The sequence below is a fragment of the Apodemus sylvaticus genome, chromosome 7, assembly GCF_947179515.1.
Source record: "Apodemus sylvaticus chromosome 7, mApoSyl1.1, whole genome shotgun sequence".
NCBI classification, from domain to species: Eukaryota; Metazoa; Chordata; class Mammalia; order Rodentia; family Muridae; genus Apodemus; species Apodemus sylvaticus.
In genome coordinates this window covers 56,670,557-56,694,189 of record NC_067478.1, presented here as the reverse complement: position 1 = coordinate 56,694,189, position 23,633 = coordinate 56,670,557, and the positions used below count along the sequence as shown (strand labels likewise).

The following is a 23,633-nucleotide window of genomic DNA, read 5'->3' as shown; positions in this document are numbered from 1 at the left end:
ACTCAAGGCAGCAGTCCATAGCAACTGGTTTTAAGATCAAGCATTCCAACACAATTCAATCCAACAATATGCTAATTGATGCTCACATGGTAAGGAATGATGGGATGAATATATTAAATGTCTTTGTTTTCTATAATCAAATTATGTCTCTATGAGAGTTGAAGACCTTGCACGTACAGTAAAAACCTCTAACACACAGTAGCTCTGGCCTGAGCTGAGGCGATCCAGGCAGTGATCCTGGGTGATTGGTGTGTAACAGTTCACCTGGTACATACAGACTGGCACATGGTGTGCTTGGATCTGAGGCTATAATGAAGTCACATGAAGCAACAAAGACAAGTACTTATACAGCACGCTGATGCGTTACATGTTTAGTTGGGAGTTAATTGTTTATGATGCATGTAGAGAGACCTTTCATTGTTGTCCAGATCGTCTCAGCCCTACATTCGATTACACCCCCCCCCCCCGTGGGGTCACAACCCAGTTTAAGACGATGGACTTGAGGGTCCCAAAATCACATTATCTTTTATTTTAGGATAAATCTACCTTTATAGACTTGGAAAATAATAATCCAATGCATTAGCAGACGTAGAATTTCCCATTGTTTATTATGGTGCTCTAAAAGAGGGAAATATGTCAAGATCTGTCCACTTTAATTTTCCTCACCTCCCAAACGCTCTTCACTCGTGTTACCTGACTGTGACAGGGAAAATAGAAATGAGACCCAAAGAGTAAGCATTTGAATGTATAGTGAAGGTTTTCCTCGCCAATCCAAGTAGATGTTTGGGAGACAGTGAGCCCCGGGCTTGCTGAGCTGAGAGCCTTTCCCCCAGTTCGCATGCCCTGGCTCCCTCTAGTGTCCTTGGTTCAGCCTTTTTCCCACAGAATCGAAGTATTCAAAATCTATGCACTATTGAACGGAAACTCACAGCCCGCTTCAGCTGCTCTTCCCTTTAATACTCCACACGACTCTTACGTGCTGCTTTATCCACAGCAACTGTGCGAACTTCTGTTGTGTTCAATTAATGTCTTCTATTCCATTTAACTGTTTCTATTCTCCCCCTCCCCCATCGTAACTGTAACTTAAAAATGAGAACACCCAATACAAGGCTTGCAGTAAGTATCTAACACTTTAAGTTTAGGATCCAGAAGACTAGAGTTAGCGGGAGTTGTGCTAGGGTTACCACCATTCACAAGATAGGAAGCCCGCAATGGTGCAGAGTTGCTGCTGTGTTAAGCCTGTGAGCAGTCAGTGGAATGTAAAGGCACAGCACTAGAGGAGGCACAGATGTCTGTAGGTTGACCCAGTTCTCACCAGCCTTTTGGTGATGAGGCAGGGCATGGAAAAGAAGACAAGAGCATCTAACCACCAAAGACAGAAAGCCACAAGGAAGATGAAAATAAAGTTTGGGCCCTTCCAGTGAGAGGGGTGATATCAGCTGAGAGGCCCGGGTTGGTCTCATTGGAGCCGGTGACGCTAAAGCTTGACCTTGCAAGATGTGGAGGATTATGGGGCAGCATGGAGGAAGTGTGGTACCCTGAAATGTCTTTCCCTTCAAGGAAGGGCTTTAAAAGGAAGAATTCTAGAAGTTATGACTATACAGGTTAAGGTTGAAGTGTTGGAGGTCTTGGATGCAAGCTAGTAAGTCCCCATTCTCCTAAGCAGAAGCCTAGGTCAGCTTCTAGAACATGTGTGAAAATCCTTTAACAACTGGTACATCACTTGCCTACCATGTGCAAGGCCTTGGGTTTGATGATCAGATCGAAGGGAAGAATCTTTAATGGAGCAAGGAGTGATGTTAGATGTCTGTAATCTTAATACTTGGGAGGTGAAGGCAGGAAGATCAGGAATTCAAGGCTACTGTTGGATAGACAGTCAGCTCAAGGCCAGCCTGGGTTATATGGGATCCTGTCTCCAATAAAGAAAAAGAAAGAAAAGAAAAAACAAAACAACAAAGGAAAGGAAATGTCCATCACTATGTGCTAGAGTTTAAGGCAGATGTGTGCTTATTTAGCTTTCTGTTTATCTACAAAGAGAGTCATAACAAGTGGACGTGTGTGTGATCTAGGCATGTACTAAGGTTATCTCTGAATAGTTAGGATGTTTTAATAGGAATTAGCTTGATATCACAGGAAGGTTTTAAATTTGTTTTGTGCATCATAGGTCCCCACTTAATGCTTCTTCAAAAACCAAATGATGTGAACAGAGCTGTAGTGTAGGACGAGGAGATTGTCAATGGTTTTTTAGCTATATTGTTGAGGCAGGTCAGAGGGGATCTGAGGGGAAGATTGAGGACATCATTGCTCAGGGTCAAGGCCTGAGACAGCTTTGTGGAAACAAGTTGTCAGGGCCAAATTCACTGCCTTCAAGTTGTTACATTCTGCCTCAGTGAACTGGAAATTATATAGGAACAATAAAAGCTGCATCTATTTTTTTTAAAGTCACTGTACTTTTATTAGTAGGTGTGTTATGTGCACTTGTGTGCAGGTGCCCATGAAGGTCAAAAGAGGGCGCCAGATACACTAAAGCCAGCAGTTGTGAGCGGCCTGATAAGGGCTCGGAGAACTTAACTCAGGTCCTCTGCAAGAGCACTATGCTCTTCTAACTGTTGAGCCATCTCTCTATGCCCTTGTACCCTGCTGCCCAATAGCAGCTTGTAACATGAGCTAGCTGGATACACTGAATGAGTTTGAGAAATACATGTTGCCTGGGTTTTCCTTGAGTAAGTTGTTAAGACAGAGTTATTTGAGGGATACTTGGAAATCCAAGCCCTTGGAGTAAAAGCAGTCAGAGAGACTAGAACTGAGTCTGGGCTCAGGTGATCGTGATCTGAGGTATAAGGGGACATAAAGGTCAAGTGTCCTCAGTGTCCACACTTCAACCTGTGCCAAGCAGGATTCTCACAGCTATTATCATATCTGTGTCCCCAGACCTCTTTTCCTCACTGTATTTAGCTTCTCTTCAGCCTCTGGTGCTATTTACCATTCTATCCATGGACTACGCCCCTCTCAAAGCCTCCAGAGCACAGCTGTACTGCTTTTCTTTCTGTTTCTTCAACGATCATCTTCATTCTAATCATTCCAGTTTCATCTTCCATCTACAGACCAGTGGTCTTCCACCTCAGCTGCACTGAGGAGTGTCGACATTCGAATGGCTGGGGCTGGGGCATGACTCAGCTGGCAGAGTGCTTGCCTAGCATCCATGAAGCCCTGGGATCCGTGCCCAGTGCGAACGACACAGACCAAGTGTGCTTGTCCCCTCCTGATATTCCCAGCAGCAGGAGGTACAGGCAGGAGCACCAGAAGCTCAAGTATATCCTTTGTTATGTAGTAAATCTGAGACCAGCCTGGGTCACATGAGACCATGTTGAAGGAGGAGGAGTTGAAGTCCTAGTCAATCCAAACCCAAATTCATAACCTCTGAGGATGGATGCAGAGTCAGTCTTCAATGCTCTCCCCATGATTCCAATGTGCACCCAGTGCTGCAAGCCCTGTCCTAAATACTGCAGTCTTCTTCCTCTTCCTCTTCCTCCTCCTCCTTCTTCATTTTCCTCCTCTTCTTCCTCTTCCTCTTCTTCTTTCCTTCCTTTTCTTCTTCTTCTTCTAATATATAACTTGTCTGCAACTTATATCTGTGGACCACATATATGCAGTGCCCATGGAGGACAGAATAGGGCATGTGTGTGATCTTAGGGCTGGGGATCCTTGAGGCCTGTTGGTCAGCCAACTTAGCCTAATTGGGGAGCTCCACATGTGGGTATACACACACACACACACACACACACACACACACACACAAATAAATAGCCCACCAAGATCTCAGCAATATCATACACTAGCATTACGTAATTAAGAAAACACACATACCAAATAAAAACAAAGAACCTGATTGGTCTGGAGTTGCAATTGGACGTCTCAAGACAGAAGTTGCTGAGCTGCAGAACGTGCCCATTATGGAGTATCTACAGATGGGAGAAGGCAGGTTGGGCAAGGGAGAAGCTGGCTCAGTGCAACCTCAGAGAAGCCCCGAGAACATCTCTGGGGGAGCCCTGCAGTTGCGCAGCCCCAGGGAGTGAGCACTCCGGTGCAAGGGCAGGATCTGGAGGCAGCTGCCAGCACTTTCAGCACAGGGGAAGGTACGTCCTTCAACCTAAAGCACACAGTACTTCTGTACTCATAGTTTGTATTGGCTGTTGACACAGTCTTGGAAAAATTCTGAAAATCTCTGCTGAAATGGCTTTATTTCCTTAGTGGGACTCTACTTCAGAGACCTTCAGTCTTCTCTGCTAATGCATGCTGTAGTCCCACACAGACAAGAGTATTTCTAGTGGTATTGCCAGCCTTAATCTATCTCAATGGATTCTGGGGTGCCAGTCTGATCAGGGCAATGAGATCCAACTCTTATTAATGGGGGAACTCATCTGAGTCTGGGTCCCATGAGTTTTCTTTAAAATAAACAGAGTTAACCCCTAGGTCTGGCTGGTGTCGGAAGGGCTAATTATCTGGATGGCACGAGGGAACAGGGATTCCTGCTGTGCCAGTGTGGGTGTGGGCTTCACTTCCCAGTGGAGATGATATTCCACTGTGAGTTCTTGCCGTGTGGCAAGTTTAATTTCTGAAATAAGACTTGATTGTGCCTCGTTGCGTTCTGCAAAGCATGGACATGAAAATGCGAGTTTTGTTTAATAAGTTCTGCTTCCTTCTGGCCCAGCACGAGGTGAATCACAGGTTTTTCAGAACGATCTTCTTGCCAGAATATCTAATCTTGCCGTCAGGGTGAGGAGTTGATACTAAATACTTCCTTGCTCCAGGATTCTCTCTCTGAGCCTCCATCAGCATTTGGAGCTGAGGATAGAGGTTGATTTTCTTCCCAGCAGCTTCTGTTGTTGCTGTCAGTGTTGCGTTTGCATGGCACTGTGGTCCACTGGCTCTTCGTATAGACACTCAAATTTAGCCTTATCATTTTATAGCTGAATGAGCATTACGTATCCTAAACCTGTGCTCTGTGTCTTCCTTTCCATCTCTAAGTTACCTAGTCCTGGGATGCTAAAGGGTAAAATTAGATAATGAATTGGGGGGGGGGGTGCTAGTATGTGGTAAAAGCAGTAAATACCAGGCCTTTATTTGCTATGATTGAGCTTAGAGATATAGGTTGACATCAAGAGACACTTGTACCATTTTGGGGGCAAGCTCCCTCTCTGGTTAAGGGCTGATGTCCCTGGCAAAGCTGAAACCCATGCTATCTATTATCCTGATGTCCAGTCTCCTGAGAGTTACAGGAAATCATTCTGCCCGTGCTCTGGAAATGAAGCCCACAACCTGCATGACCCCATAGTGCTTTACAATGTCGTGGTTCACAATGTCCCCATTGCTCAGGTGTTTAACACTTGGTCCCCAGCTGCTGGCACTGTTTGGGGAGGTTTAGGAGGCGTGGCCTTGCTGGAAGAAGTGTGTCACTGGGGGAGGACTTGAAGGGTTCCTAATCTGGCACCATCTCCATTTCTTTCTAGTTGGTGGTTGAAGTTGAGATGCACACATCAGCTTCCTGCTACCATGCCTCTCTGCCATGATAAACTCTTATCCCTCTGAACCCACAAACCTGAACAAAATATTGCTTCCATAGGTTGTTTCTGGTCATGGTATTTTATCACAACAACAGAGAACTAGCTAATACAGACCCTATTGACCTTTTGTAGCAAATGGTGAGGACATGATCAGAAGAATAATTTCTTTCAAATCATTACTGCTTACTGAAGTACACACGGTTGCTGCATAAGAGCTCCGAGAGAGATGTAAAATGAAATTAATATTATCTTCGAGTCTTCCTGCATAATATCTATTCTTCATTCTACAGCTCAAGAGACATGTTTGCTTTATTTAAGGCATGTATTACCCATTGAATCCTAGCCCTTGGATCCTACCAAATAAAAAGTACATTTCCTGGACCCACAGCACCACGGAGGGACTCCTCCTATGGAGATGGACCTTCTAGGAAGAATCCACCATTGCAGATGCCACTGAGAACATAAGGCACAAGGTTCGATGTCTTTGCTATTGTTCTATTGCTGTGGAGAGACACCGTGAAAAGGCATTTAATTGGAGGCCTGTCCACAATTTTAGAGGGTGAGTCCGACACCATCGTGACAGGCAGGCAGGCAGGTGTGGTGCTAGAGGAGTAGCTGAGAGTTCACATCTGACATATAAGTTACAGAGAGAGAGAGACAGAGACAGAGACAGAGACAGAGACAGAGAGACAGACAGAGAGACAGAGAGAGATACAGAGACAGACAGAGAGAGATACAGAGACAGACAGAGACAGATAGAGAGAGACAGAAACAGAGACAGACAGAGACAGACAGACAGGGACAGAGACAGAGAGACAGACAGAGAGAGAGAGAGAGAGACAGAGAGAGAGAGAGAACAAGGACTTGGAATCTGCTTTTAAAACCTGAAAACCCACCCCCAGTACCATACTGCTTCTGACCACACCACACCTCCTCCAACAATGCCACACCCTGATGCTTCCTAAACTGTCTGCCAACCGGGAACAAAACATTAAATACATGAGACTATGAGAGCATTCTCATTCAAACCGCCACAAACGGGTTAAAAAAAACAGATTTTAGAAGTTTCTTTCTTTATTTTTTTAAACTGCAGTCCTTATGGGTGACTTTGAGAGGCGTAGACTTAGTGGATGAAGAGACTTCAGATGTGGAGGAAACGGCAAAGAGAAGTCAAGGTGGAGCCTCTCGATGGGATAGGATCAGGCAACCTGACATAAACTGTTTCAGGAAGAAGAACTGTGCTCGCAGACAGAGAAAGTGCTTTTCCTGGGGTGGGGTCTCCTGAAGCTGTCGTGACCATTGTTAAAATAAGAGACCATTGGAAGCACACATACATCATTGATCAAACAGTGGCAGGCTTGGGGGGGGGGCGCTCCACCCTGAACACGAGGGTAAGGTGCTATCTGATAGTCTTGCGTGCTGCAGACTATTTTATGAAGGAATAGGTAACCAGCTTTACTTTTTAATTCTAAGAAATTGCCACAGACACCCCAGCCTTTAAGTCTGTAGCCACCAACATTAAGACAAAACTGTCCACTATCTAGAAGATATAATGTGGAAAAAGTGCAGATATTGTGTGTGTGTGTGTGTATGTGTGTGTGTGTGTGTGTGTGTGTGTGTGTGTGTTTACATCAGGGGCTACTGTATATTCCAGGATGACTTAGAACTTTCTGTGTAGACCAGGCTGGCCTTGAACTCAGAGGTCCCCTGCCTCTGACTCCTGAGTGCTGGGATTAAAAGCACGTTCCAGCTGGGCATGGTGGCGCATGCCTGTAATCCCAGCACTTGGGAGGCAGAGGCAGGCAGATTTCTGAGTTCGAGGCCAGCCTGGTCTACAGAGAGTGAGTTTCCAGGACAGCCAGGGCTACACAGAGAAACCCTGTCTCGAAAATCAAAAAACAAAACAAAAAAGTATGTTCCACCATGCCAGGCATGTATGTAGTTTTGGGGCACACTGTTATTGCATGCAAGGGAATCATATCACACATGGAGCAAGAGTGACCTTGATCTCGTCTAGGAAGCAGAGCGTGTGTGGCTCACTGATGATGCCAGCCTCCTTATTCCAGTGCCCTACATCCAAACCTATAGTGTGTCCGCAAGCTGCCTGTAGTTAAACCGAGTAGCCGGCTCATATTATTGTAAATGTATTGAACCTCAGGCGAGTTGGAACTATGTCTTTAGAAGCTTCATCTTTTCTTGTCTTAAAAGTGATCTTGAGCTGGAGAGGTGGCTCAGCCGTTAAGAGCACTGACTGCTCTTCCAAAGGTCCTGAGTTCAATTCCTAGCAACCACATGGTGGCTCACAACCATCTGCAATATGATATGATGCCCTCTTCTGGTGTGTCTGAAGACAGCACCAGTGTACTCACATAAAATAAAATATTAAAAAGAAAAAAGCGATCTTAAGAGTAAAACCAAACAAATCCATTTAGTAAACTTGGTTGCGTTAAATGTAATTTTTCTGTGCACTAAAAAGTATCTTAGAGAAAAATATATGAGGCATGGTGTAATGAAACAGACCTGCATATCAGCGTTTAAAGTGATCTCGCAAACCCAATACAGAACTGATAGCAATTTGATGAAGGTGGTCCAGTCATTCTTATTAAAATGTGTAGAACGGTATCACATGTTTTAATTTTAGTTGTTATCATTGTGTGCTTGTATTTGATATGCATGTGAGTGCTAGGACCAAAGGTATCACCTCTATGCCTCATTGCACTTAAGTTCCGAAGCCTAAATATATATGTGAGCTATAATATTCTAGAGGAAATAGCAGTATGGTTTAATTAGATGGGCATTAAAAAGAGATTACAATAGTTTAAGTGGAAATCAAGGCTGATTTTGTGGTTTCCTTTAAAAAAGTAACATTTGTTAACTAGCTCAATCAAGTCCAAATAGAGGCAAAGTAAGAGAACGCAGAAAAAAATGAGGGCCGGGCAGATGGCTCAGAGAGTGGGAAAGAGTACTGGTTATGAAAGCACAAAGACCAGGGTTCAAATCCCCAGTACCTAAATAAAGGCAGGCACAGCTGATTGTGTCTGTGTCACCAGCACCAGGGAGCAGGACAGAGGCAGATCGAGAGAGCTTACCGGCTATCCAGCCCTGCCTACAGGGCAGGCTTCCAGCTCCGTGAGAGACCCTGTCTCAAGGGCGCGGGAAGACAGCGCATGGAAACTAAGGTAAGTCACCTGGTGTTCGGCTCTGGTCTCCACTGTGTGTTTCAGAGTGACAGGCACTTGCACACTCACACTCTTGTACAATCCGCACATCACACGTGGAGTCAACATGGAAAATCAGCGACGAAGACAAGTGAGCTCAGGCAGGATCAGACTCCCTGAGCATTTCAGTCTCAGCACAGAGAAACTGGTGAAGAGTTTCACAAGACCACTGTCACTCTCCAGAACTCTGCAGTGTCCTGAATACTGGAGGTCCTGAATACAGGAGGGGGGGCGGGGATGTCCGCACAGCCAATGTTTGCAACAGAAAGATCTGAGGACTTGGGCGTTACCATTTGTCTATCAGGCCCAACTCCTTGCCTGGAAACCTCTTGGGAATGTGTTAATTTACAAATCTTAAAAACAGTGTTGAACTTAAAAATGAACACGAGTCGGTGCAGATTACAATCTGCCAGTGGGATCTCATTTTCTTCTGTGATGGGGCCGCTAAAGGGCAGCCACAGGGTAATTAACTGCTTGAGGCTCAGAAACCCAATTAATCTGTGAGCTGACTTTTATTTCATAGAATGTTAGTGCTAAGAGGGGCCTCAAGGATCGTGTAACTCACCCTCTTCATTTTATAGAGGGGCAAACAGATGTTAGAAAGGTTAAATGACTTGCTGAAGGTCAAAACTATTGTCTGCCCTTGTTACTGTACCCTGCAAATTGATTCAGCTCTGCATCCTGGGGCTTTTTGGAGTGTCTGTCTGTGTTCTGCTATGAAATACTGCTGGAAGATCTCATTGCTATTGTTTTTTTTCTTTCATAAAGCTCTCACTGGGTAGCTCTGGATGACCTCAGACTCACAGCGATCTGCTGCTCTGCCTCCCAAGTGCTGGGACCAGCAGTGTGCACCACCATATCTAGCTAGGTCTTTCTTTTGTAAGAGCCTTCCTTCCAGTCGCCTAGGAGTTCATCTCATGAATGTTGCTTTGCCTCAAATAGTCCAAGCCTCCAGTTTTAAATTTTGAAGGCTTTTCCATGCTAATTGAGCAGCACGGTTACAAAAGGCAAGTGGGGATATAGTCAAGGCTATCTTAAATTGCAAATCCAAAGGGAAACTCTGGGAACAAAGGAGTGACTGAAGGTGACTCCTAGAAAAACAGGGGTTGAGAGCCAGTAGCATGAACGATGCCTTGGCCTGGTGATACATTGCAGGCTGTACTGTCCCTCAGGGATCCTACCAACCTGCTTGTGTGATGTGAGCAGAGAAAGGTTGCCCATGTGGTTGTTTTAGAGTAGCATTGAGTGAGGCATCAGTGAAGATGAAACACCAGAAGATTAGCAGAAAGGCAGCCACAAGCGTGGGAGCATGGCGGCAGGCTGTGCCAAGTGGCGTTCCATGGATCCTTGAGCTGCTGCCCCTTGAGATTCATTTCCACGTCCATCTGGAGACCAGCCTTACCTTGAGGATCACCAGTCTATGCTCACACCAGTGGTGACCCTAAGTAGGACCACTCTAATAGAAAACCACTAATGGGAGCTTCCTGGTGGCCCAGCAGGGACTTTCTCAGAGTTGTGCTGTGATCTGAGGCCCCTCCTTTTTTCTTCCCATCTCCTGTGACAGGTATCACCCTTGCTGTATGCTGAAGGCTTTTTCTGCCTCTGCCTGCTTTCTCTCTCCCTTTATCCCCAATAGGCCTAGGTTAGGAGTACCTGCTGCTCTTAAAGAGAACCAGAGTTCAATTCCCAGCCCCCTCCTATGGCTCACAACCACATGTAGTTCCAATCCCAGGGCATCTGATGCCCTCTTCTGGCCTCTGCAGGCACTGCATTCACATACCCATGCATAGACGCATACATGCATAAAGTAATAAATAAAAAGAAACATCAGACATGTAGCAAGAATAAACATTGATATGATAATTTGAATTCTAAGGCTCACTAAAATAATTCAGGAAGTATACAAGTATACAAACTTGGATACCCTGTGCTACTTCCCAGCCTCCTCTGCCTTATAAGTTTGTGATGCTCATTTGGAAATCACTGGCCTCTGGGAAATATTAAGAGCTGAAGACACTAGTGTGTGAGGTTGGTTTGTTCTTTTCCTGTGAGTGAGTTTTTAAGTGGGTGAGCTTATTCCGATAAGCAAAGGCAATAATGTTACATATAAAGTGACTATCAGCCATGCAGTAGGTACACAATACGTGCTAAGGTAATATGATAGTTTTCTAATAGCCAAACACCACCCACTCATTCCTGCACACGTGTTGACATCTGTTACTTCCATTTCTGTTCTTGTTGCTTTAGTTAAAATGGCTCAGCCCCTATCTCTCATACCAAGCAATGCTCAAAGCAGGTAGTGGGTCTGAAGATGATGTAAACAGCTGGTGCCAATGTTTTCTTCTTGCTTCTGCGCTCTTGGTAAACTTGGGATCTTCCAGGCCCCTCAGTTGGAGTCATTTTCTCCATCTGCTTTTCTTACCAGAATATGACTGCATCCTTCTCCTCTCCAAGGACCCTGACGGGGGCTTAGCTCCTGGGTGTCGGGCTAACCCCCCTTCCTGTGACAGACTTCATCCTGGCATTCCACTCTCACAGCTTCAAGCCTTGTCCCCCAGCCCTGCAGACACGTGGTCCCCAGCCACAGGGCTCATGTGCAACAATGGCTTAGCCAGTCCCTACTTCATCCCCAGTTTTGCTAAATAATAAAAACCCACAATAAATACAAGTTTACATTTACTTGGTTTGGTTAATTTTTCTTTAGAGAAAAATATCACAATCAGACAAATTTTTCTCTATTTGGGCATTTGCTTTGAAAGAGAAAAGGTATACATGGCATACATTTTAGTTTTTTACCATTAGGAATTTTCCCAGCACTTACAAGGCAGAGGCAGAGGCAAGTGGATTTCTGTGTGTTCCAGGCCAGGCTGGTCTACGCAGTGAGTTCCAGGGCATCCAGAAATCCACAGTGAGACTCTGTCAGGAGGGTGTTGGAGAACATGCACAGTTCAGAGGTGAGCACTTTTGCTTGTCACAATAAATTTAATCAGGCCCCTGCCCCCCACATGCATGGTATCAGTCTCTGAGCACAGCATGATGAGTCCTGTAGCATCTGAAACTGGCCACGGCCTGGATGTGAACATGTGAAAGGGGCGTGAACGTGTGTAAGGGTCATGAACGTGTGTAAGGGGCGTGAGCGTGTGTAAGGGGTGGGAACGTGTGTAAGGGATGTGAACGTGTATAAGGGGTGTGAACGTGTGTAAGAGCATGAATGTGTGTAAGGGATGTGAACGTGTGTACGGGGTGTGAATGTGTGTAAGGGCGTGAACGTGTGTAAGGGGTATGAACATGTGTAAGGGGCATGAGCGTGTGTAAGGGGTGGGAACGTGTGTAAGGGATGTGAACGTGTGTAAGGGCGTGAACGTGTGTAAGGGGCGTGAACGTGTGTAAGGGGTGTGAACATGTGTAAGGGGCATGAACATGTGTAAGGGATGTGAACGTGTGTAAGGGGTGTGAATGTGTGTAAGGGGCGTGAACGTGTGTAAGGGGCGGACCTGTCCCAGTGTTCCTTCTCACTTAGAGCTTCCCAGCTCCCTGTCTGCACCTATGTGTCTTCACTCTGTGTCTTTCCTTTGTGACTCTGAATATACAGACCGGATAGATGAGGCAGTTGTCTGGAATGAGAATGCTTTTCTCAGTTGCCTGCTATTTTAAATGAAAGTGGCTTTTCACAGAACTACTCAGATAAATTTATATTCCTATCTATGGGATGCCAGTAGATTCTTTCTGGGGGGCATTCCCAGGTCCTTGTAATTCTTTCATTCATTTTGAATCATAAGATTTGTTATTTAATTGTGGATGTGTTTGTGTGTGTGTGTGTGTGTGTTTGTATGAGAATGTAGTGTGCACATTCACACCCATACATGCAGGAGTCCATATACGTAAAAGAGAGTGTCAGATTCCTTAGAGCTGGAGTTAGAGGAAGTTGTGAGCAGCGCTCTGTGGGTGTTGTAACCACTGAGCCATCTCTCCAGCCGCCACGTCTAATGTAAAGTCAGCAATCCCCATGTGTTTGTCTGTTGGTTTTGTAGACAGGATCTCTATGCAATCCTGGCTAGCCTGGAACTTGCTGTATAGACCAAGCTGGCCCCCATGTCTTGTAAGCTTGGCTCAGATGGAGAGAGGAAGGACACTGATGACAGATAAGCCACTTGCTAGTGTCCTTTCCCCCTATGAGCAGGTCGTCAGCGCTGCACACGGTCCAGATCACTGTGGCTGAACTGCTCAGGAGCAGAGTGAAGCAGTCTGGCTCAGCGTGGGAGAGCTGGCTAATCCCAAACCAATCAGAAAGTTGTCACGTTGTAGCTGCAGCTCCGAGAGAAAGCATAAAAGGAAGTTATGTACAAGGAAGCCATTAAGTGTGAATTTGCCACGAGGCATGACGGTAATGCAAGAACATTATGAAGTGCGAAATCTGCGCAAACACATTATATTTTAAACACTTCATCCATTTAACAAATTTCATATGCTCTTCAGCTAAATAAGATAAATTGAGATTCCAGAGGCAGCGCCTCGCTGGCAGGCTCTTCCTAAAGGCGTCCATTAATATAAATCAGCAGCAGCAATTTGGTTTGATCATTTATTTGCAAGAATCATTAAGGTTTATTAGCATAATTATTCCCTGTGGGATTTCATGTCGAGGAAATGAAAAATGGCATTATCAATATTTAGAAGATAAGTGTCTGATGTTCAGAGTGCTTTAGCTGTCCTCTGCAGGTGGGGGTCCAGCTGCAGCAAATTAGATCAGACTTGGACATTTTTCTGAATGAAAGAAAAAACATTTTGGTTCTAATTGCTTCCTTTAAGAAGGCAACGCAACTTCGGAAATAATTTTTACCGTGTAGTACCAATTTGTAGGACAGACCTATTGGCATGCTTGATCTCATACCTGTGACTCTGCTAAGCACAAACCTGCAGTGCTGTAGCTATTGGGAAGTGCTAATCAATGTTATCTGTCTTTGGTTATTGTGGGAAAAAAATCTCTGCAGTAGTCTAGACCTTTGGTGCAAGTTTGTAAGTGAAAAGCTATTTTCCTAAAAAAGGTAAACCAAAAACTTACTTTTAAGGCTAGGAGGATATAAGTCATCCTTAATAATAAATATTATTTATAATGGTAATTATAACTGGAAATTATCTTTACATGTAATAACTGTTTTTCTTTATATTTGTGTGTATGTATGCATGCATGCATGCATGTATGTGTGTGTGTATGTGTGTGTCATGGCACATGTGTGGAGGTCAAAGAACAATCTGTGGTAGTCCATTCTCTCTTTCTATCATGTGGGTCCTTGGGGACTCAAACTAAATTCATCAGGTTTAGTAGCAAGTGCCTTTACCTGCTGAGCCATCTTACCTGCCTAATAACTATTTTTTAATGGTATACAATGCAATATTATTCAGCTATAAGAAGAAACAACCTATCAAGTTCCCACAAAATTTAGAAGGGAAAGAAGCCAGGTGGAAAAGGCTACATACTCTTTAGTTCCAATGATGCCATCCTGGCAAAGGGCAACTGCTGAGATGGTAGGAAGTCACATGGTTCCCAGGGATTGCGCAGTCAGGATGGAGGAATTGGGTGATAGTGAACCTATCACCTACGACACTGTTAGCACTGGTATATGACCTGTATGTGTTCACCCCTGAGCTTGTAGGGTTTCTCCTACACATACTGGCAACAGGAGACCAATACCAACCTAAGGGCAGTTTCTAGGTAACTCTAGACTTGAATTAATAATAATGGACCAGTAACAGTTTATCAAGTATAAGATATATCATGCTAACATGTGGTAGGAGAAACTGTAGGTGTAGGGGCACAGGAAGGCTATTTACATACCGCCCATTTCCTGTTAACCCAAAACGACTCTAAAACAGCCCATTAACCTGAGAAAATATAACCAATGTTTAGACATCTCCCTAGAGTCACTTCCTTCTGTAATACCCGTGGGTATTTAGAAGTAAGTGGCTATGATAAGCTCCCTTTTAGAGCTGCAGGTCTTAAGTAAGAAAGGCTAAGACTGACGGAAGAGCATGTGTTTGCTGAAATGGTTTGCAGTGCTGCTGTCTGGCTGTTAGGAATTAAATTCTAATTCACACGAGTGAATGCGCTATACCTCTCCCTTCTGAACCTGGGCTCATCTCCTCGACTACAGAGCCTCCCTCCGACCCTCTGGGGAGCAGGCCGCAGCAGGCCGCATGCCTGGCTCCACCCTGCATCATTTTACACAAAGGGCGGACGGTGACTTCAGAACAGAGCTGAAGAGACCCCAAGTGCTTGAGGCTCTCAGAGCTTGTTTGAAAGCTCAGGTTCAATCTGGTTACTGTGGTTTGTAGACTTCATACTTGATAGGACAATCGCAAAGTGCCTTCTGAGACTGCGAAAACTAGTCCTTCAGGAGGAGATTTTTGCTCAGACTCAGCTAAGATTCTCCGAGTCCTCTGTCTAAAGTGTACCATGACTTCAGCCATTGGGGTTTCAACCTCCCAGAGGCAACAAAGGCAGCGTCAATGGCTTGTATTGTTTGAGAATTTCCTTGGATTTCCTTGACCGGTAATGTGAAAATATCTAGTAGCTGGCATATTAGGGTTTTTATTAGACATAATATTATACGTACAAGTAGTTTAACTTAATCTAAAGTATGTATGCTTATGTAAGTGTATACACGTATACACACACACACACACACACACACACACACACACATAATTTTGAGTAAAAAAAAAACCTAACATGAAAAACGAAGAAGGCTCGGGCTCAGCCTTGTCACTGCTTACAGGCTTACAGCCTCCCCCTCTTGTCTTTTTTTTTAGGTTTTTTTTTTGTTTTTTTGTTTTTGTTTTTTTTTTTTTTTGAGACAAGAGTTTCTCTGTGTAGCCCTCCCTGGCTGTCCTGGAACTCACTCTGTAGACTAGGCTGGCCTTGAACTCAGAAATCTGCCTGCCTCTGCCTCTCTCTCCCCCTCTTGTCTTTGCTTTACATGTCTTACACCTCTAACCACAAAGGCGCTTCAGTGAATGCATTCATGTGCTCTCCTGATTGATAGGACCATACCTGTAGTGCTTTCTTCCTTCACCCATATGTTCAGTGTGTGTGTGTGTGTGTGTGTGTGTGTGTGTGTACAGCCTGTGTGAGTACCTGTGTGCATGTGGTCATAAGACAACCTCAGATGTCATCAATCCCTGCCTTCCACCCTGTTTGAGCCTTTCTTCACTGTTTTCCCACTGCAGGTACCAGGCCAGCTGGCCCTGGGCTCAGAGAATTCTCCAGGCTCCGCCCATCACCCCATAGGCGTTCTTGGGCTGCAGATGTTCCCTCTGTGCTCTTGACTTTTTTTGTGGGTTTGAGAGACTCACACTCAGGTCCTGGTGTTTGTGTGTTCTCTCTGGTCTCACACGTCCTTATGAAGTACCATCATTTCATTTTGCTCCTGCTACTGTGAGCACTGAGACCCCCCTCCCCACTAGCTCGGCCTCTCCCCACCTCTGTCTGTCCTCTCTGTGGCTGTAAATCCATTATGTAGGTCAGCCTTTTTAAATCTCTTTAGTTTCATAATTCTGTCTGCACACAATGTCCTTTCTTCCTCCCACACTGAATTTACATCTTTGAACATTCTAACATGCAAATACCCCATTTTAAATATATAGGCAATCTTTCTATTTACATTTGTCAAGAAATATTATGCCTAAGGTTCAGTGCTGAGCATGTTTTGAGAAATTCAGACTGTTAGCAGTACAGTTGAGTTATTGATTATTGTGTATAGTATTTCAAAATATTAACTATATATTTTTATAAGGGAACTGTTATGGATATGCTTAATTGCCTGGCTAAACTGATAATCTGTGTATTGATCAGTGAGGTCCTTTGTACATTTGATTAATGAACTAGTCTCTAAGTTATAACTATTTCCTGGCAAAAATAGCACATCAGTATTATTCAGATGTCTATTTTTCTGGGTTAACAAAACATGGTATCACTTTCCCCTTTACGTATTTAGCAACAATCTTTATACAATGTCGATTTTTTTAAAAAGGCATTTATATTGGTCTGTGAATATTTCTAGGATCAGTGGCAGCTTGGCTGTGTGTCCCCAAGACAAGAGACCGTTTGGTTGTCAAGAGATCAATTGGATCTTGTTAAAGGATATTAAGAAACCTTGACTTATCTGGGCTTTGGAGAAGTATTTCTTAGAAAAAAAAATCCCCAATGAAATCTTATAGAAATCTTGGAAACAAACTGTGGGAGGCAAAGCATCCCCTGACGCAAGAGCTGTTGGTTGCTTCTGTCAGCAGAGATGCCTTTTGATGTAGGTCAAACTGTGTTCGTCTAGACCTGGTCGCCCTTTCCTTATAAGAAAATGTAAACTATGCTTGTCCAGTTTGCAAATTAAGACGTGACTCTGGGAGATACCAAATTACTAGGCAAACATGGTAAGAAGATATTTGGGAAAGCAAAATTGAGAATTATAAGTTATAGTGCAGGGGCTGCAGAGCTGGCTCTGTGATGAAGAGATCTGCTGCTCTTCCAGAGGACCCGGTTCTCTGCAGCCACATGCTGCTCAGAGCACCCGAATTCTAGGTCTAGGGGGTCTGATGTCCCTCTTCTGGTCTCAGTGGGCACTGAATGTACCTCGGGCACATACATACATACATACACACATACATGCATGTAGGCTAATATCCACACACATAAAATAAAATTAAGTAAATTTTTAAAAGTTTTTTAGATTTTATTTATTTATTTATTTATTTATTCATGTGAGTACACTGTAGCTGCCTTCAGACACACCAGAAGAGGGCATCAGGTCACATTACAGATGGTTGTGAGCCACCATGTGGTTGCTAGGAATTGAACTCAGGACCTTTGGAAGAGCAGTCAGTGCTCTTAACCACTAAGCCATCTCTCCAGCCCCTTTTAAAATTTTTAATACACATTCTTTGTCAGGGATTGAAAGAAGGAAACTGTCTTGTAGCTTCTGGATAAAGAAGAAGGAAGGGGGCGGGAACGGGAAAAAGAAAAGTGTAGGTTTTTACTCTAGAGACTAAATCTTTACAAGGTTTGAGTTTTAAAAATGATGCTGCAGAATGCTTTTCTGGTCCCCTCGCCCAGGAGACTGAGCAGGAGTGGTTGTGCCCTGTTGCGGAATGCTATTTGTATTTTATGCTCCCTCAAGAGGGGCGCCCGTACCCAGGTGAGGTCGGGTGAAATCTTAATTGGTCAGATAAGGGTAGAGCCTGTGATTAGGCAGTGGAAGGAAAAGGCAGAGCTGATCATTTTAGAGAGAGGGAAAAGAGGAAAAAGAAAGACAGGCAAGATGGAGGACGGAAGAAGATGGAGGAAGAAGAAGATGAGCTGGGGCCACGAGGCCGGAAGGAGCGGCAGGCAGCCAGGGATTTCATAGATGGGCAATAGAGTAGGGTAGGTACATTTGCAGCCTGTATTTATATCAATTGAGTTTTGGGTTCTTTGTCTGGGCATTTTGGGGTTGGAGATTTGCCGTTATAAGTCTGGCTGGTATATTACAAATCTCTAGTGTTATTTTATGGGGCTAAGGGGCTGAGCAAGAGGTAGCGGGCTTTCCGCCCTAGCCACAGGGGGTGGGTACCTGGGACTTAGCAGCAGCTTGGCCGCTCTGGCCATGGGGGTTGGTGAGACCGCAATTAGCTCGATTTAGCGTGGATCGATTCCTTTAAAACTACACGGTACAGTACCAAGCCAGAGCTGTGCCAGAGCAATAGAAAGCATGATGCAGAGGGCGCTGTGAATTAAGCCTTTGTTTTTCCTTCAGGGAACTTGTTGGGAGTGAGTGGGGCCGTGAATGTCTGTTTCTTTGATCTACATCTGGTAGTTACCTCAGGGACAAAGGAAGTGAGTTTGGGAGTTTAGTCATCACATTCTTTTATGACAGAGGGAACAAGGATTGGAGAGGTGGACGCACAGTCAAGAGCGCTTTCTAGTCTTACAGAAGACCGAAGTTCAGTTCCCAGAATTCCTCATCAGACAGCTCTCAACAGCCTAAGCTCCAGAGAATGACACCTTCTTCTGGCCTCCATGGACACTCTCACAAGTGTGCACGCACAGAGAGACAAACACTCATACACACAGTTTAAAATAAAGTGAGATTTATAAAAATTATCCTTAAAACTCACTGGGTGGGGGAGGGCAGAGAAAGCTAGAAAGCTGCTGCTGGGCAGACAGACAGACAGACAGACAGACCCACAGGTACAGAGGTCTTGTTGCAAAGATGAGCAAAAAGAAACCCATGGCGTGTGAAGAGTGAAGAACAGATCTGAACAGATGGACCCATGTATCTATAAATCAGGTTAAGGATCTGGAACGTTCTTGGAAGCCAAGAAGAAACAGGGAATTCTTGCTAACATTTTCCATCATATTTCGCCTCTACACCTAGGACTCTAGAACCAGGGCCTGTCTCCTATTGAGACTGGGCCAGGACAACAGGGAGTTGTTCTCCCTGACCTGGCTGGTGAGCCTGCACAACAGAAAGTGTTGGTTGCTGCAAGGAAGAGGAGGAGGAGGAGGAGGAGGAGGAGGAGGAGGAGGAGGAGCAGCAGCAGCAGCAGCAGCAGCAGCAGCAGCAGTACAGGAAGGCAGAGAGTGGAGTCTGGATCAGGACCACTGAGGGGGAACACCTGGAAAGCCCCAGCTGTTACAGGCTGACGGTGACACTGGAGAATTGGAGGGTAGAGGGATGTGGAAAGTAACCATGGCAACAACTTCCCTCCAGTCCGGCCTCACTTCTAGCAACACTCCCTCAGCCTGCTACACTCGCAGTCTTGAGTGCCAGAGGCCTGCTCTTTCCGCATTTGGCTCTGGTCTGCTGGGGTCTGCTTCTGCCTTTGAACAAGATGACCAACATTCAATACAGAATCATAAAACAGAGAACGAAAAACAAAATGTAAAAATAAAAAAATATGATCAGCATATGAGCCAGATAATAAAATTATCAGATAGAGGAAATTTAAATTGCAGAATGGAATTTAGTAAATAGATCACTATGAGGACCTTTGGAAAGGTCTGATAGAAAAGGCAGGCAAGTTATGTGAAAAGATGAGCAATCTCAGCGGCAAAGTCAGTAACCATAGAAAGAGTTAAATGGAAATGTTAGAAACAAAACTGGGGGCTGGAGAGCTGCTCAGCCGGTGCCGCTCTTGCAGAGGACTCAGGTTCCATTCCCGGTATCCAAATGGCAGCTCACAACTGTCTATATTTCCAGCCTCCAGGAGATACAAGGCCCCCTCTGGCCTCTGTGATCGCTGGGCACACATGTTGCACATATGTGCATACAGGCAAAATTCTTACATACATAAAATAAATCTTGAAGATAAAACTAACAAAGATGAACTCCTGAACCAGGCTCACCATAGGGAGAAGGCAAGTGCATTTGAATGTGTGCATAACCTGCGAACTTGAGATACAATCCAATAATCTAACATTCGTAGAAACAGACATTTTGGATTTATAGCATGTGTAGAAGTAAAATGCATAAAGCAGCAAAAAAAAAAAAGACTCAGAAGAATTAGAAGTATGTGGTCCTATGGTTTATACAGATGAATGACGTAGAATTATGGTATTTACCAGTAAGAATTTAAGGAAGCAAGATAAGGCAATAATAAAATACAATGGAATCAGAGAAATAAGAAAAACGAGCAAAGAATACTTGCAACAGTTTATTTTCAAGGAACAATTTTTTCTTTTTTTTTTTTTTTTTTTTGGTTTTTCGAGACAGGGTTTCTCTGTGTAGCCCTGGCTGTCCTGGAACTCACTCTGTAGACCAGGCTGGCCTCGAACTCAGAAATCCACCTGCCTCTGCCTCCCAAGTGCTGGGATTAAAGGCGTGCGCCACCACTGCCCAGCTTCAGTGAACTATTTTACATTCACTGTGTGTGCACATGAATGTGTGTGCACGTACAGGTGTCACACTGTGATTGTGGAGGCCAGAGGACCATTTGTGGAAGTTGGTTTTCTCCTTCCATCATGTGGTTTCTGGGGCTCAAACTCAGGTCATCAGGCTTGGTGGTAAGTTACCTTTCCACTGAACAATTTCACTGGCCCAACAAATAAAAATTTCAAAATGTATATTTGGTTCATGAATTCCAAGAATGACCTCACATGTAAATGCTATACAAAAACAAGTTGACAGATAGGTTGCCAGGTCAAATACATAGCATTAACCATAATCATTTAATCACAAAGATATTTGTACATAAGATGAATAAGACATAGATCTGATATAAAGTGTAATGAAAACTACGCGTAGGAAACCCATCAAAATCTGAACAAATACAAAGAGAAAAAAAAGCAGTGGAAAAAAAAACTAAGATGGTTATGATTATAACAAACAGACCTCAGAGCCAACATTATTATCAAGGCCAAAGAGGCTATTTCAAAATGTTACCTAGACATGAAAATATTCCCAAATTATGTGACCCACATGTGGCTGAAATGGAAAAAATAAGAAGCAATTCATAATTACACCCCACAGTTTCATAAACCAAGTAGATGGTAAGACAGACAGAAACACTGTGAAGACAGATGCCAAAGTGTATCTTTAACCAACTTGGCCTCATAGAGCCAGCAACCCCAGAATAGACCAGAATACAATTTTTAGTGTGCATGGAACAGGCACAGAATGGACTATATTCTGCATGGTGAGCTACCACAGATGTAGAAGAATGGAAGCTGTGCAAAACATATTCCATTGTGGAATTAAACTGGAAATGCATGAAGAGTGGACATTTCTAGGTAGCTCAATGCGGTGTATTAGGAGGTGCGGCCTTGTCGGTGGAGGGGTATCGCTGGGTGGGGTTGACTTCCCGCTATCCCCAGTGTGCTCACTCTTCCTCCTGCTTATAGACCCAGACGTGAGCCCCAGTTTTTCCTGCTGCAGTGCCTCTACCTCACTGCCACAAACTCTAACCTTCAGGTACCATCAGCCAAATTAAAAGTTTTCTCTTATAAATGGCTTTGGTCAAGATGTTTTTTAACCATCGCAATAGGAAAAATGATTAAGACACTCAATAACCAACTAATAAGCCTGAATATTCTAAATGAATGAGTGTTAACTCCAACATTAGAGATCTCTAAAGCTTAGAGAGAAATCGGTATTATTTTGCTCGTATAAAAACAAATGGTCTCAGATATTTAAACATCTACATGAAGAAACTGGAAAAATAAAGCTATGCTAAAAGCAAACAGAAGGAAGGAAATTAAGATGATAAAATGGAAATTAAGGGAGATGAAAAAATGAAACAAAAAAGTTTGTCCTTAGAAAATAGATAAAATTGCAATCAGTTTTATAATTTTAGAGTTCTCACTGGGCTAGCGAAGATCAATACCTCTGAAAGGTGATCTCCAAGTAGCGCTGTCTCCACATGTAAAGCAGTGATGTGACCTCAGCCATCTGTTCACTGAGCACATACTTAAGCCTGAGCAATGTCAGGAGCGGCTTTAACTGTCTGGAATTCATCAAGGTTGAGCAGAGTGTCTGCTGCTGATGGTCCAGTGAACACACTTTAATTAGAAGCTGCTTTATGAGACACTGCACAAGCCACCGTCACGAGGAACAAAATGAAGAAAGCATTGTAGCCCTGGCTTTCAAAATGTACTGAAAAGCTGCTTAATCAAACAATGTGGACTTGTCATTCGACACAGCCTTACAGACCAGTGCGACAGAACAGAAAGCCTGAAATAGATTCACCATCTGTCGACCCCTGCCGCCTAACTCGGGAGCCCTGAACACCCACTAGGCAAAGGACAGCCTTTTCGGGAGGGGCTGCTGGGGAAACCGACGCCCACGTTTAGAAGACCATGGCTAGACTACTGTCACTCACCAGCCTGAATGTCAACTCAGACCGGGCTAAGATCCAGATGTGCCTGAAATCGTGATAATACTGGAAACAAAATTAAGAGATGTTTTAAAATTTTGGGAAGAAGCAAGGATTTTGGTGAGGGAGGGGCAAATAGGATGATTGCCCATATGTAGGAAACCAAAGCAAAAGCAGAGAAATGGCCAGCAAAGGAAAAATTAACACAGCGGTTCTCAACTTTCCTAATGCTGGGGCCCTTTAATACACTTCCTCCTGCTGTGGTGACCCCCGACCATAAAATAATTTTGGTTGCTGCTTCAAAACTGTAATTTTGCTATTGTTATGAATTGTAAGTATCTGTGTTTTCCAACGATCTTAGGGGTCAGGCTATTGGCTGAGAACCACTGAATTAATGGAATCAGAATATAGATATAATCTACAAAATAGTGTCTTTTAGGGGGCCAATGTTCAAATTATGCATCTGACAAGGTGTTGAGAACTAGAATACACAAGTGTATCTTTTTTTTTCAACTTGGACAAACTAGAGTCACTTGGGATAAAGGAATCTCTCCTGAAGAGTTGTATCTATCTTATTGGTCTTTGGGTCCATCTGTTAGACCATCCCTAGCAGGTGGGCCTGGGATGTACAGTAAATCAGTAAGCAAGCCAGTAAGCAGCAGTCCTCCATGGTCTCTGCTTCAGTCCCTGCCTCCAGCTTCGCACTGTGAGTTCCAACGTTGGCTTTCTGACAGAACTGACTGTAACCAGTAAGCCAAATGCTCCTTTTCCTTCTCAACTTGCTTTTGGCCAGAGTGTTTCTAGCACAGCAACAGAGATCAAACTTGGATTATACAGAACTCCAAAAATCAATAGCATACACAAAAAAAAACCTGATTTAAAAACAGACAATAGGCCTAAGCAGACACTTCTAACAACAACAATAAATAATAAAAGATAATATGAATAAAAATAAACAAAAAAGAGGCCAATGTTAAAAGGTATCTCTTTCAACATCACTTATGATTAATGA

At 44.0% G+C, this 23,633-nt stretch overlaps 1 protein-coding gene across 3 annotated transcripts in view; it reads left to right on the top strand.

The window, feature by feature from the left end:
- The window catches only part of Mns1 (meiosis specific nuclear structural 1), a 44,802-nt gene that overhangs the window by 1,451 nt on the left and 19,718 nt on the right, over positions 1 to 23,633 (top strand). The window lies entirely within an intron of this gene.